The sequence below is a fragment of the Hyla sarda genome, chromosome 1 (assembly GCF_029499605.1).
Source record: "Hyla sarda isolate aHylSar1 chromosome 1, aHylSar1.hap1, whole genome shotgun sequence".
Classification (NCBI taxonomy): Eukaryota; Metazoa; Chordata; class Amphibia; order Anura; family Hylidae; genus Hyla; species Hyla sarda.
In genome coordinates this window covers 415903845-415917171 of record NC_079189.1, presented here as the reverse complement: position 1 = coordinate 415917171, position 13327 = coordinate 415903845, and the positions used below count along the sequence as shown (strand labels likewise).

Below are 13327 nucleotides of genomic sequence, written 5' to 3'. Positions count from 1 at the left end.
ACCTTGCTTCCTGAAGTCCGATCGCCGATTGAATGATTCAAGCCTGAGATCCAGGTTTGAGCATTCAATCGCCGAAAACACTGATTGATGCATTCCTAAGGAGATGCATCAATCATTGTTAAAGATCAGTACATGCAATGTTATAGCCCCCCCTAGGGGCTATAATATAGCATAAGAAAAGTGTAAAAAAATCACTAACCCTTTCAATGATCCCTTCCCCTAATAAAAGTTTGAATAACACGGCATTTCCAAGAATTAAAAAAAAACTGTGTAAATAAAAATAAACATATGTGGTATCGCCGCGGGCAGAAATGTCCGAATTATAAAAATATACCACTTTTTAAACTGCACGTTCAATGGCGTACGCGCAAAAAAATTCCAAAGTCCAAAATAGCGTATTTTTGGTAATTTTTTTATATCATGAAAAGATGAATAAAAAGCGATCAAAAAGTCCGATCAATGCAAAAATGATAGCGACAAAAACTTCAGATCACGGCACAAAAAATTAGCCCTCATAGCGCCCTGAACATGGAAAAATAAAAAAGTTATAGGGCTCAGAAAATGACAATTTTAAACGTATACATTTTCCTGCATGTATTTATGATTTTTTTTCAGTAGTAATACAAAATCAAACCTATACAAGTAGGGTATCATTTTAACCATATGGACCTAGAAAATAAAGATAATGTGTCATGTTTACCGAAAAATGTGCTACGTAGAAACGGAAGCCCCTAAAATTTACAAAATGGCATATTTTTTTCAATTTTGTCGCACAATGATTTTTTTTCCCGTTTTGCCGTAGATTTTTGGGTAAAATGACTGATGTCATTACAAAGTAGAATTGGTGGCGCAAAAAATAAGCCATCATATAGAATTTTAGGTGAAAATTTCAGGTAAAGAGTTATGATTTTTTAAAGTTAAGGAGGAAAAATTGAAAATGAAAAAACGGAAAAAGCCCAGGTCCTTAAGGGGTTAAGAGTGCCAATAAGTTTGTCCAATTTTGTTTGTTTGGTGTGACATTATGTCCAATTTGCTTTTTTCCTCCCTTTTTGGTTTAGTTCCAATACACATAAAGGGAATAAACATGTGTATAGCTAAACATGTGTTACTGCAATCCTTTTCTGTGAGAAATACTTCATTTTCCTGAAAAATTTCAGGGGTGCCAACAATTACGGCCATGACTGTATATGCTGAGAGCTTTCCTGGTGCATATGACAAACCTATATTCCATACACAGTGTGAAAGAAGCCTGTAAATCAGTGTCTAGAGGGTAAATGAACCCTCAGCTTTTGAATAACCTGGACTTCTAGTTCACAACGATCATCTTGTGCTGTAATTAATACAATTATGTTCTATAGAATAAAACAAATCAACATATAATAGTGAAAGTTAGTAATTTTGTCACTACTCTTCAATGGGAACCTGTCATTTGTTCACATTTTTACAAATTTTCCATTTAACTTTATTATAAAATTATTCTGAAATGTTGCGGTTTTCAGTCTGGCTTCTAAACATATTAAAGAGTACCTGTCATCCTCTAAACTTTCCCTGATCCCCCTTCCCATCTGTCCCTTTCTCTAACTATGCCTATCCCTGTGTTTATTGAGGTTTAAAATGCTGTGGAAATACCTTTTTTTTTTATCCCTCTTCATTAGCTCAGGAGCACTGTCTTTCTGAGGGGTGGAAGGAGGTGGGTCCCGGCAGGCATGATGTCACATGAAGCTTGGCTGGGACTCTGCTTCTGCCAGTCTTCCTGTATGCTGCTCTCCCTCTGCAGCAGTGTTTCCCAACCAGGGCACCTCCAGCTGTTGCAAAACTACAACTCCCAGCATGCCCAGACAGCCAACAGCTGGAGGCACCCTGGTTGGGAAACACTGCTCTGCAGTGTGCATACAGACTAAGTACAGGGGAGGGACAGCAGCCTGTCTTTCTCTCTCTCCTGTGTCTCACTGCACTAAAAAAGTCAATGCTGAGAACCAGGGGCTGAGGGAGCAATTACAGAGGCAGTGATTAAGATGAATGTGGGGGGGGGGGGGGGCACAGAGCAGGGAGTGCAGTGAGATAATACAAAGTATAAGATAACGTGTGGTGAGGGGCAGGGAGAACACAGAGCAGGGGGAGGGGGAGGTGACTGACCTCTGTTATATGAGAAGCATGTTAAGGCTTGTAGCTCACAGGCTGGGAGAGAGTCCTGAGCTGAGAGTACTTAACTTCCTGTGGAAGGACCAGAGCCTTAGTCCTAAAAGCTGTACTATGAAAAGCATAGGATGCTGCTTGCAGACCAGGCATAGAAGAGTGACCCCTAGTGGCCAACAGTATAAAATGAAAAAACTGGTATAAATATTAATATTTTTTAATGAAGATATATTACAATATCTCTTCATTAATGATTATGAACAACATATTAAAAGTTTTTGTTGATGACAGGTACTCTTTAAAGGAAATATGTCACCAGTATCACCTGCACTAACCTGTCAGTACCAACAGATAGTGCAGGTGACTCTGATGACAACGGAACTTACCTTGTCCCGTTCCGTGGCAGGGATCTTCGGTAATCTCCTCCGTTACCTCCGCTCCGGGCTCCCGGCTTGGGTTATGGGCAGAGCTTAGTGACATCACCGCTGCTGTTCTCTCACAGTGGGACCCAGCAGGGAGCAGCAGCGGTGACGTCACTAAGCTCTGCCCGTGCCCCAAGCCGGGTGCCCGGAGCGGAGCTAACGGAGAAGATTACCGAAGAGCCACGGAATGGGACAAGGTGAGTACCGTTGTCATTAGTGTCACCTGCACTATCTGTCGGTACTGACAGGTTAGTGCAGGTGACACTGGTGACAGATTTCCTTTAATAAGCTGACACTTTCTGTTCTGTAGAGAAAACTTTTAGGCAGTCTCCTCACTATGATCATAGACAGGATTGCCAGTGTATAGATAAGACTGGATCAGGTCATTCACATTATGTTATGGAAACAGTTCACCTTTTTCTCCTCCCTACACAATTACTTTTGCACAGAGCCTGCCTAGAAAACTCTCCCATGGAAGTCAGTGGGTCAGCTCCAGTCTGTTGTTTTCTACTTCCTTGGGGCTTGATATAAATTGTATCACTAAATACTGTGCAGAAAACTCAGGCAATATTACTGCTCTCATAATAATGTACAAAAAAAATTACAATCAGGTTAGGAAAAAACTAGTTTTGGTATCTAGCTCACCCCAACATGTCATAAAAGGAATATCCTGACAATGAGGCAAATAAATGGTTGTTACAGTTACAAGTGGGTACAGAAATCCAAGTGTAGCACCAACTCTAGAAACCAGTTGTCAGAATCTATTAGGACATACAAGATGGATGTGACTTGTTATTGTCAATCGTTTTTGGTAATGCAATGAGAAATAATAGAACCTGCAGCTCCTGAGCAGCAGTAAAGAACTTATAATATAAGAAATGGTATTATACAAGGTATTTGGGCTAATAATCCAAGGCTACTAATAAAAACTAGGACCACATAATAAGCCTAGTTTTACATAATTATAGCATGTCCACAAAACCCTATGATGATCTGATCTTGGTTCAGTAGACCTGGTAGGGGGGTGTTTCTGGTGTTATTGTTGTTATTCCAATGCTTAAACCAGGATGTATTATGGGCATGTGAAACCAGTGATACAAAATAAATGATATTCATCTGACATCCCCAAAACATGCATACTTAGATTGGCTAGGTAGGTATGTTTATTTTCATAGTGATCACCTGACCCCTGTGATGACACTTATTTCACTGGGAATAAAGGGCCAGGCACTTATTAAATATAACATGTTAATTCTTGGACTCCTCCCCATTTTAAACAACATGTAGTCAGAACTAATAATGTTACACCAAACCACCAGCCAATGCTTACATTGTTCCATCTAAGCATATCCATTTCATAAGGACCACCCTGATGCAAAAATCCACAAAGAGGCAGACATGCCAAAGAACAGCATAGTACCATGGGAATGCTGGCACGTCAGACTGGATTAGGATTATATTGTGGGCTCCTCCCCACTTATTAATGGGACAAGTTGATGGGCGTCAGTCATCTGTATGTCTTCTCTCATGTATGCTGCCATGTGGGTGTTCACAGGGATGTTTGTTGATATAAAGCATTTATAGGTATAGCCATTTTCCCAACCACCAATGAAAGATTTGAAGGTGTGAAATATAATTTGTAGTTGAAAGATTGTTTGACTGCTTGAGCGTAGAATAAATGACATTTACCAAAAGTTATTGATAGCATATACATCTTATATTGATTTACAATAGGGAATAGTTTTATCATTTCTTGTTGGTCTCATTGTGAATTTAAACTTGTCAATAAGTCTCACATTTATTTGTAAAATAAGGTATTAAAAAACTATTGCTCCATGTAAATAGGCTTAACCTAATGCCTCTTACAGCAGTCCTTGGGGAAGTGTTTCCTGTGCATCCCTCTTCATGATCTGCATTACACACAATGCCAAGCTTGAGGGGGTGTCACAAAACGCTCCCCTAGGGCCTGCCCCAAGTGCCACTAGAATTTGTGCTAGGTCGGGTGACTAACAGTGAGAGCCTGCTGCTGAATGTTGTGAACCGGAAACACAGGAGCAGGTTAGACATGGACAATAGTCCAGGCAAATCTCCAAAACTGGGTAAGTCCTATCCACAATGATAAGCTGTGTAGACCTATACCTAGAAAAACAGATCAGTATCTATTTGCAGGTTGCATACATAAAAATTGTACAGAAAATTACAGTATGTCATATGCTTTCCAAGTTTTATATGTCCTCTGGCCTATACAAATTACCTTTAGCAGTAACTGGCCTATACTCACAAATTACCTTTAGCAGTAACTGGCCTATACTTACAAATTACCTTTAGCAGTAACTGGCCTATACTTACAAATTACCTTTAGCAGTAACTGGCCTATACTTACAAATTACATTTAGCAGTAAATGGAGAAGGTACCTAAGTGGTAAAATAGTCTGGAAGCAATTGTACTGCCTGTATAGCTATTGTGTTTGTGCGTTATCAGAACTTTATATTTGTCAGAGAATTTCAGTAGGCAGGAAAATGTGTTGTCAATAGGATGACTCAGTTATTAATATGTGACAGTATTCATTTTATGCATAATAAAGCCCTAAAGTTGAATGCATGTTTTTAATGATGATGTGCAAATAGTTACTACGTTAAAAAAAAAAAACTATCTGCCACATGATGTTGAGCAAGTAAAAGAGGGGTCTTTCTTAAATATATTACAAGTTAAGGTTACTAGATTTCTGAGGATGGGACAGTAATCGAAAAATGTATTCTTCTTGTTATATATGAAGTTAGGAACTTTCCCTCTAATACTGAGCAACTGACATCCACCTCCTAATGGTTTTTTGCCTTCCTCTGGGATTATAGGTTGAACCTAATGGACTCATATAATATAACCTTATAGAGTAGCATATAGTTTTTTGGCCATGCAATAGTAGTGCCTAATACACATAGGATGGAAATCAGCAGCACCTAATTTGTATGGGGATGTCCCTGCTTTCCTTTGGGCTGGTGTTGGGAAAATGAAGATTTGGGCATACTGGATTTCAACATTCCTAATAGTGTACTATGTCCTAATACTGTACTGTACTATAGGTCTCTGGCAGCAGCCTGTTCACCTATCCTAATTGAGAACACATGCACACTAAGCCAACCAAATGAATATGTATGGGTGTATCAGGGGGAGTATCAGGAAGCTGAATGAGTGTTCAGCCTACAGCCATCTAGGCTGATTCTATACTGTGGATTACTCCCAGTGCATACTTCTAAAGTGCTCATAGTCCCCAATTCACTCAACAGAGGCCTATACAGTGGCATGTGTTGGAAGGATAGGTAAAGAAATCCCCCACCCCATCAATGTATATTTCTTGATCGACACTGCAAACATTGTTGGAAAACACCCAAAGGGTAGGGTCACATGTAGCGTATATGCCGCATATTCCAGTTCTAGCAAAGTCTAAAGGTGTTTATTATTACTCCCATAGACTTTGCTAGCACAGAAATGAGCAGTGTCAAATATGCAGTGGATACGCTATGTTTAACCCAGCCCTAGAGTGTATGGCCATTTGTCTTTCAGTGATAATCAATTTTTACATTCTTTCCAGATAAGCTAACAATTTAAGCGATCACCATTACATAACATACATTACTGTCCTATGACATATTTTTAAAGGGCTATAACCCATAACCCTATAACCCATTGGGGGGGGGGGGGACAAATAAAAAAAATGTGTGATTCTGAGCTTAGACTCCCTACAAAGGCACCAGATTTGTATACATGATGTAGGCTTTTTAAGGTGCATCTTTAGACTGTCTAGTTTTAGTTTGCGCCATCTTGAACTGGTTTAAAGTTTGGCACTTTTGCCACACCCCTTTCATGTAAAAACACACCTACTTTATGCTTAGCCCTGCCCTGTGTCAGACAAAGTGAAAAAATCCTTTTGTTTAAATTAGTTTTAACTGTCACATTTTGCACCAAAATTCAGGGCACATACCGTACTTTGATTTCTTCCATTTATTGTCTACAAAGAGTACACTTTCCAACATACTTGAAGGAGAAATAAAATGGATAAGGGGTAAGCCTCAGAAAGCAGATGGGCAACGCTCCAAACTTTTTTTTTAATTGATATAAATGTCTAATCGTCATCTAAAAGAAAAATTAAACCAGTCCCTGAAGTGGTCTAAGCGGCTGCTAAATTCTACAGTAATTGACCAGCTAACCATCTCCCATCATCCTCTTAAAAGCTACCAACCCTCCCTGGGACCTGCATATACATTTCTCTTAATGTAGCTTTGTAGTACAGAGTCTTTAGGCTTTGTAGTTAATATTAAATCTTTTTGCAATCATTGTTAAGTATGCTTTCTTGTTTGTAAGTACAACAGAAGAATGGTCTCCTATAGTGAACTAGGCCTAGACAAACCTCTCTCGCCATATGAGTATGTCCTTCTGTGATGTAATATAAGCTCAGTTTAGAAAGTGCTTTATTTTCTCAAACTTTATGAATTATGTTTCTAGATTTGATGCCTTATGCATGAAATCATCTAAAGCAATGGACTTCTCACCCATTATAATGTTTCACGTGCAGATACTCCATGGACAGACCCTATTCCTTATTCTTCTTTAGTTTTTCTGATGGTGCTTTTCTTTACCTGCTCATTGTACATTTAATTTAGCATACATAAGCAATACTAAGAAGGAGATTTATCAAGCTCCATAGATATTTTTTGCATAAAAAAGTGTACTTGCGCACGTGTGACTTTTCTATACATGCTGTGACTTTTAGATTTTTGCTTATTCCAACGCACATTTCTGAAGTCTGCTCACGTAGTAATTAAAAAAAAAATGTTTTTACTTTGCAGTGGTCATGTATTTATCAAAAGCGATAGTCCCTATTTATGAAGAAAAAAAGTTGCATCTCCGTTTAAAAGTCGCATATGTATTCCAGGTCCAACCTGGCTTACAGAAAGTGCATACATCCATAGAAAAGGACATTAACACCCACTTTAAAGGGGTACTCCATTTTTTTTTTATCTACTGGAGCCAGAAAGTTAAACAGATTTGTAAATGACTTCTATAAAAAAATATTAATCCTTCCAGTACTTATTAGCTGCTGAATACTACAGAGGAAATTCTTTTCTTTTTGGAACACAGAGCTCTCTGCTGACATCACAAGCACAGTGCTCTCTGCTGACATCTCTGTCCATTTTAAGAACTGTCCAGAGTAGGAGAAAATCCCCATAGCAAACATATGCTGCTCTGGACAGTTCCTAAAATGGACAGAGATGTCAGCATAGAGCACTGTGCTCGTGATGTCAGCAGACAGTTCTGTGTTCCAAAAAGAAAATAATTTCCTCTGTAGTATTCAGCAGCTAATAAGTACTGGAAGGATTAAGATTTTTTTAATAGATATAATTTACAAATCTGTTTAACTTTCTGGCACCAGTTGATTTAAAAAAAAAAAACTTTCCACCAGAGTACCCCTTCAACAACTGTTCTTGTCCTGCATCATGAAACAAAGCTACTACATTAATGTTAATATTCATTAAAGAAAAAATGAATTATATAACTAATAACTCTATTAATTTAAGGACACGTACATGCTGGCGCACCCACTAAATTTTAAAATTAATGTTGTGTTAAAATAGAATTAGGCACAAAATAATTGTGTAAGAATTTTTACAGACTACGTAAATAACCCACATGTGGCACTAAAATTTTTCCTTAAAAAAACCCAAAACATCCAGAGTAATACAGCTTCGTGCACATTTTGGGGTGGGTAATGTAACGAGACTTTTTTTTAAAACTATTGTTTATGTGCCTGTTGGTGCTGCACTGTCTTCCTTCCTGATGTAAACTCCGGCCTCAGCTCAGCGACACAAGACTCCGCCCACCAACGTCACAAAATGCGGGCTCAAAATTAAACAAAAAAGCCTCTAGAGTACGGATTCATGGTGCGGCAAAGGATGTTTTTAATATTTTTTAATTTCTGAGGAGGGTGGATGGGCTGTTGCGGGATAGTTGGAGTGCAGCTATTTAGTGCCAGGCAGGCCAGTCAGGGTGTCACCCGATGCAGTACGCCCCCCTCCCCGTCACACTCTAGCAATGCTACTGGTAATAAAGGGTAGATAAAAAAACTTCGGCCATTAACATAAGGGCAAACTTTTCTGCTTTAAAAAATGCTTTTGTAAGCGGGTTTCCCGGGTTTTGCTTACGTGTGATTTTTTTTTTATCAAGGTCATGTGACTATTTGATAAATAGGTCGCATGTAAGCAAAAGTAAAAAAAACTATTGTCATATAAAAGCCATACGTTTGAAAAGAATGATCAGGGTGCGTTCACACGGGCGTATTTGTCAGCGGATCCGCAGCTGCGGATGCGCTGACAAAGGCCCCCAAAGTGCTGCCCTCTTTGTGCCTGCTAATAGCGGCAATCAGCCGCTACCAGCAGACACACTGCGATGTGCGAGTTACCCTGCAGTGTACTCGCACACATCGCGGCCGCTCTCTGTGTAGCTCAGGGAGCCGGGGGAGCGGCCGCGATGTGCGGATACACTGCGGCTCGCACATCGCAGTTTGTCTGCTGTAGTGGCGGATTGCTGCTATTAGCAAGGACACAGAGGGCAGCACTTTAGGCGCCTTTGTCAGTGGATCCGCAGCTGCGGATCCGCTGACAAATACGCCCGTGTGAACGCACCCTGAATCTCCTTCTAAGAGTCTATCTTTCTGAGAAGTCTGTCTGTAGGCATCTACAAGCTGCCCTGGTATTAACCTCCCCACCATTCTTTATATATAACAATCGATATGTGGCCTCTTGTCTCCCCCTGCTGTAATTCTTTTCATAGCTCTTTTTACCCTCCATGTGAATGGTTTACAACTGCAATACTCTTGTTATTCTGCCTGTCTCTTTGTACTACTTGTAGTGATTCCTTTCCAATTATATTCTTTCTATTGTATGTCCTCTTTCACTTTTTCTGTTTGGTATGTATTAATACTCCCAGCACTCCAAACGCTAAAATACTCTGTTAACTACTCTGTTTACTATGTAAACCGCTTGCAAAATCCCTTAATGGTAGGGTCACACACAGGGTAGCATTGTGTGTCCACTCATAGTGGCGGATTTCCCGCCGGCAGTCACAAGAGCTACCCGGCCGCAGCAGGGAGCTCACTCTGTGACTGCCGGCAACGCATCTGCAGTGTCAATTACACTGCAGATGCTCTGTGTGTGACCCTACCCTAAGGGTACATTCACACATGCAGATTTTTTAGCGGGTTTTCCGCTGCGTATTTGAAAGTGGGCGGGCTCTTCTCGGCTGTCCGCAGCCGATTTTACACGGCGGAATGTACACTGCGGAAAATCCGCCGCAAACTCCACTGAAGTCAGTAGGGACTGTGGAGGATTTTCCACAGCGTAAATTCCGCCCCGGAAAATCTGCTGCGGACAGCTGAGAAGAACCCGCCCACTTTCAAATACACAGAGGAAAACCCGCTAAAAAATCCGCACGTGTGAACGTACCCTTAGGGTGTATTTACACACACAGAATCCTGTGCATATTTCATGGCAGGATTTGGAGCTGCAGATTTTATGCTACAGATTTCAGTGTAAACTAAATGACTGAACACAGATGCAGCTTCAAATCCTACAGTACAGGATACTGTATGTGTGAATAGACCCTTAGGGCACGTTCACATATACAGGATCTGCTGCATATTTTTGCTGCATATTTTGTGCAGCACATTTTGCTACCAAAATAGCTAAATCAGCTGCAAAAAATATGCAGCTGATCCTGTACATGTGAATTATTTTTATTATTTCCCAATAATAAAAATAGGTCTAAACAGATACACTATGTGAAATTAAACTTATTTCAAATGTACAATCTTTTCTAAAAATGTCTTGTTTGAGAGATATGGACTTACAAATCCTCCATGTGCCTGTATTGCTTTGATAACCTGCTGCCCTTGGTTACGACCTACATTACTGCGGGCCACACATGCTCAGTTCAACTGCAGTCCTCTGAAAGTATTGGCAGTTGGCCTCCACTGTGCTTGTTACCAAGGGGGGTTGTAGGAAAGTGTGTGCTCTGGGGTATAGCAACAGCAGGAAACCAGGACATGATCAGATCCATGGGGGAAAATACAGGGATATACTGTAAGTTACTTTACTTTAAGGGAAGCTAACAACAGGTGACACTATTTCTAATGCTTCTAATGAAAATTGGTACAACCGTTAAGGAGATATCCATCTTGTTACCAACATGTTAATCTCGCTTTGTATGCTGCTGCTGTATGTGCACTGCTTTCTTCTGCCCACTTTGGCTGATAATGTTATTGGCAAAAGGGGATGGGGGTTATCGCTGGAACACGCGGCAGAAAGCATTGCACATGAAGCAGCAGCCAGCCGCATTGCACATGAAGCAGCAGCCAGCCTCCATTGTAGATAAGAAGAAATTACCATAAAAATATCTCCTGAACCACTGCACCGATTTTCATTTGGCAAGAAACGTTAAAACAGGGTCACCCGCACTATGGGGGAGATTTATTAAAACCTGTCCAGAGGAAAAGTTGTCCAGTTGCCCATAGCAACCAATCAGATCGCTTCTTTCATTCTTTTCATTCAAGGTCTCTGCAAAATGAAAGAAGCGATCTGATTGGTTGCTATGGGCGACTGGACAATTTTCCCTCTGAACAGGTTTTGATAAATCTCCCTCTATGTACCTGTATATTCAGGTTAGTGCGGGTGACCCTGCTGTCAGTTTCCCTTTAAGGGTCTAATCACACGTACAGTTTCCTGCACATATTTGAGTATGCAGAATTTGATGCTTCATATTTCCATGTAAAGTAAATGATTAAACACAGCTTCAAATCTGCAGCATCAAATCCTACACATCAAATATGTGCAGGATACTGTACATCTGAATAGACCCTAGGTAAAGGAGCACATTTGTACTCCTTTACATAAATGTATGCTGTATACATTTAATTTACTTTGTGGGACAACCCCTTTAATTGTTCCTTTACACTTCACACATTAAACGCCCACTATATCTCCACTATCCATTTATAAACCTCTCCCTTTTTTTTATATATTCTTTTTAGTATTATTGTCCTATCCAACCCTTAGTCATTTCACTCTGTCCCTTTATGACTTTAACAATTTGAGATTAGTTGTTTTATTTAAAGTGGTTATCCAGGATTGGAAAAAAAAAACATAGGGGGAGATTTATCAAAAAGAGAAAAAGTTGATCAGTTGCCCATAGCAACCAATCCAATTTCTTCTTTCAATTTTCAAAGGCATTTAAAAATAAATAAAGAAGCGATCTGATTGGTTGCTTTGAGGGATTGGTCAACTTTTCCCTCTGCACACGTTTAAAAAATTTCCCTCATAGCTTCCAAAAACAGCACCACTCTTGTCCTCAGTTTGTGTGTGATTTTGCAGCTCAGTCCCATTGAAGTCCCATTATTAGAGTCAAGTTGTAATTCCATACACAACCTAAGGACCAGTGAGGCGCTGTTTGTGGAAGAGAGCAGCTTTGTTTTCGAATTCTGAATAACCCCTGTAATGGGGCTTGTAAAAGGTCACACTGAAAATGCTGTTCAGTCTGCAGATTTCATGTGATAGAGCTGAGCAGATTGATATATAGTCTGGGAAGAAAAGTCCCAGGATAACTTGTCATTTTGTTCATGGACATATCCTCTCATTCTGAGCTTAGTAGTCAGGTGGGCGGTCTTACTCAGTGATTGACAGCTCTCTCTATAGCTACACTTTTACACAGATAGCCCATAATGAGCAGAGGTTTCTGTGAATAAATGACAAGTTATCCTGGAGCTTTTCCCAAAAAATGAAATATCCATGTGCTCAGCTCCTCCTGCACATCACATGATGCCTACAGATTGAAAAAATAATAATTATATATATATATATATATATATATATATATATATATATATATAAGAAAAACCAAGAGGAAGCAGCACACCTAAAGTTGTGGGTGCTATCGGTGCAGATCCCTGGTCACGGGATGTAACGTAGATAAATCCAAAAGAAGACCGCAGCACTCCAAGTTGTGGTGAAAAAACGTGAGTAGCGTTTATTCCATCAAGTTCAAAAGGGCAATGTTTCAGCTGCGTACATGCAGCCTTTTTGACTTGAAAAAAGGCTGCATGTACGCAGCTGAAACGTTGCCCTTTTGAACTTGATGGAATAAACGCTACTCAGATTTTTCACCACAACTTGGAGTGCTGCGGTCTTCTTTTGGATATATATATATATATATATATATATATATATATGACATTTCATATTAATATAATTTCTTCAAGATTATGCGAGATAGTCAAGTCAGTGGTACAAATGGTTGTGGAATATTAGACGCTCTTCTTTTATTAAGCTGTTGTGTAGCATATTTGTTGAATATTTATTTATGCATTATCATTTTTCATATGCACCTTATTTCAGGACACTTTAGATTATACATAAAAGAACTGTTTGCAGCCAATACATATACTACATTTCTGTCTTACCAACAGACTGGAGACTACATGCTCCCTAGTATTTTAGCTAACCATGAACATTAGATAGCTTTCAACCACAACTATGACTCTTTTCATAAAAATCCACATGCGGCTCTACTGAATGCAAATTTCAATAGAAGGACAAATAGGTTGCTACAGGTGCTGTATATCGCAGGGGGAAACTAAGTTTTTTTTTTAGGAATATTACTGTCTTCCACAGACTATAGCTCAGTGTTTCTTAACCAATGTGCCCCCAGCTATTGAAAAACTACA

The 13327-nt window shown here is 39.6% G+C and overlaps 1 protein-coding gene across 5 annotated transcripts in view; it reads left to right on the top strand.

Moving 5' to 3' along the window:
• FOXN4 (forkhead box N4) overlaps positions 1-13327 on the top strand; it is a 29661-nt gene that overhangs the window by 6638 nt on the left and 9696 nt on the right. The window contains exon 1 of one of the 5 annotated variants that reach the window (XM_056528845.1): positions 2669-2755. The exons of 3 other annotated variants lie outside the window; for them this stretch is intronic. The gene's annotated coding sequence lies outside the window, so the exon portion shown is untranslated. Of the gene's footprint in view, positions 1-2668; positions 2756-10537; positions 10692-13327 lie in introns of those variants that run through there. One more of the 5 variants, XM_056528842.1, reaches the window with a different exon arrangement.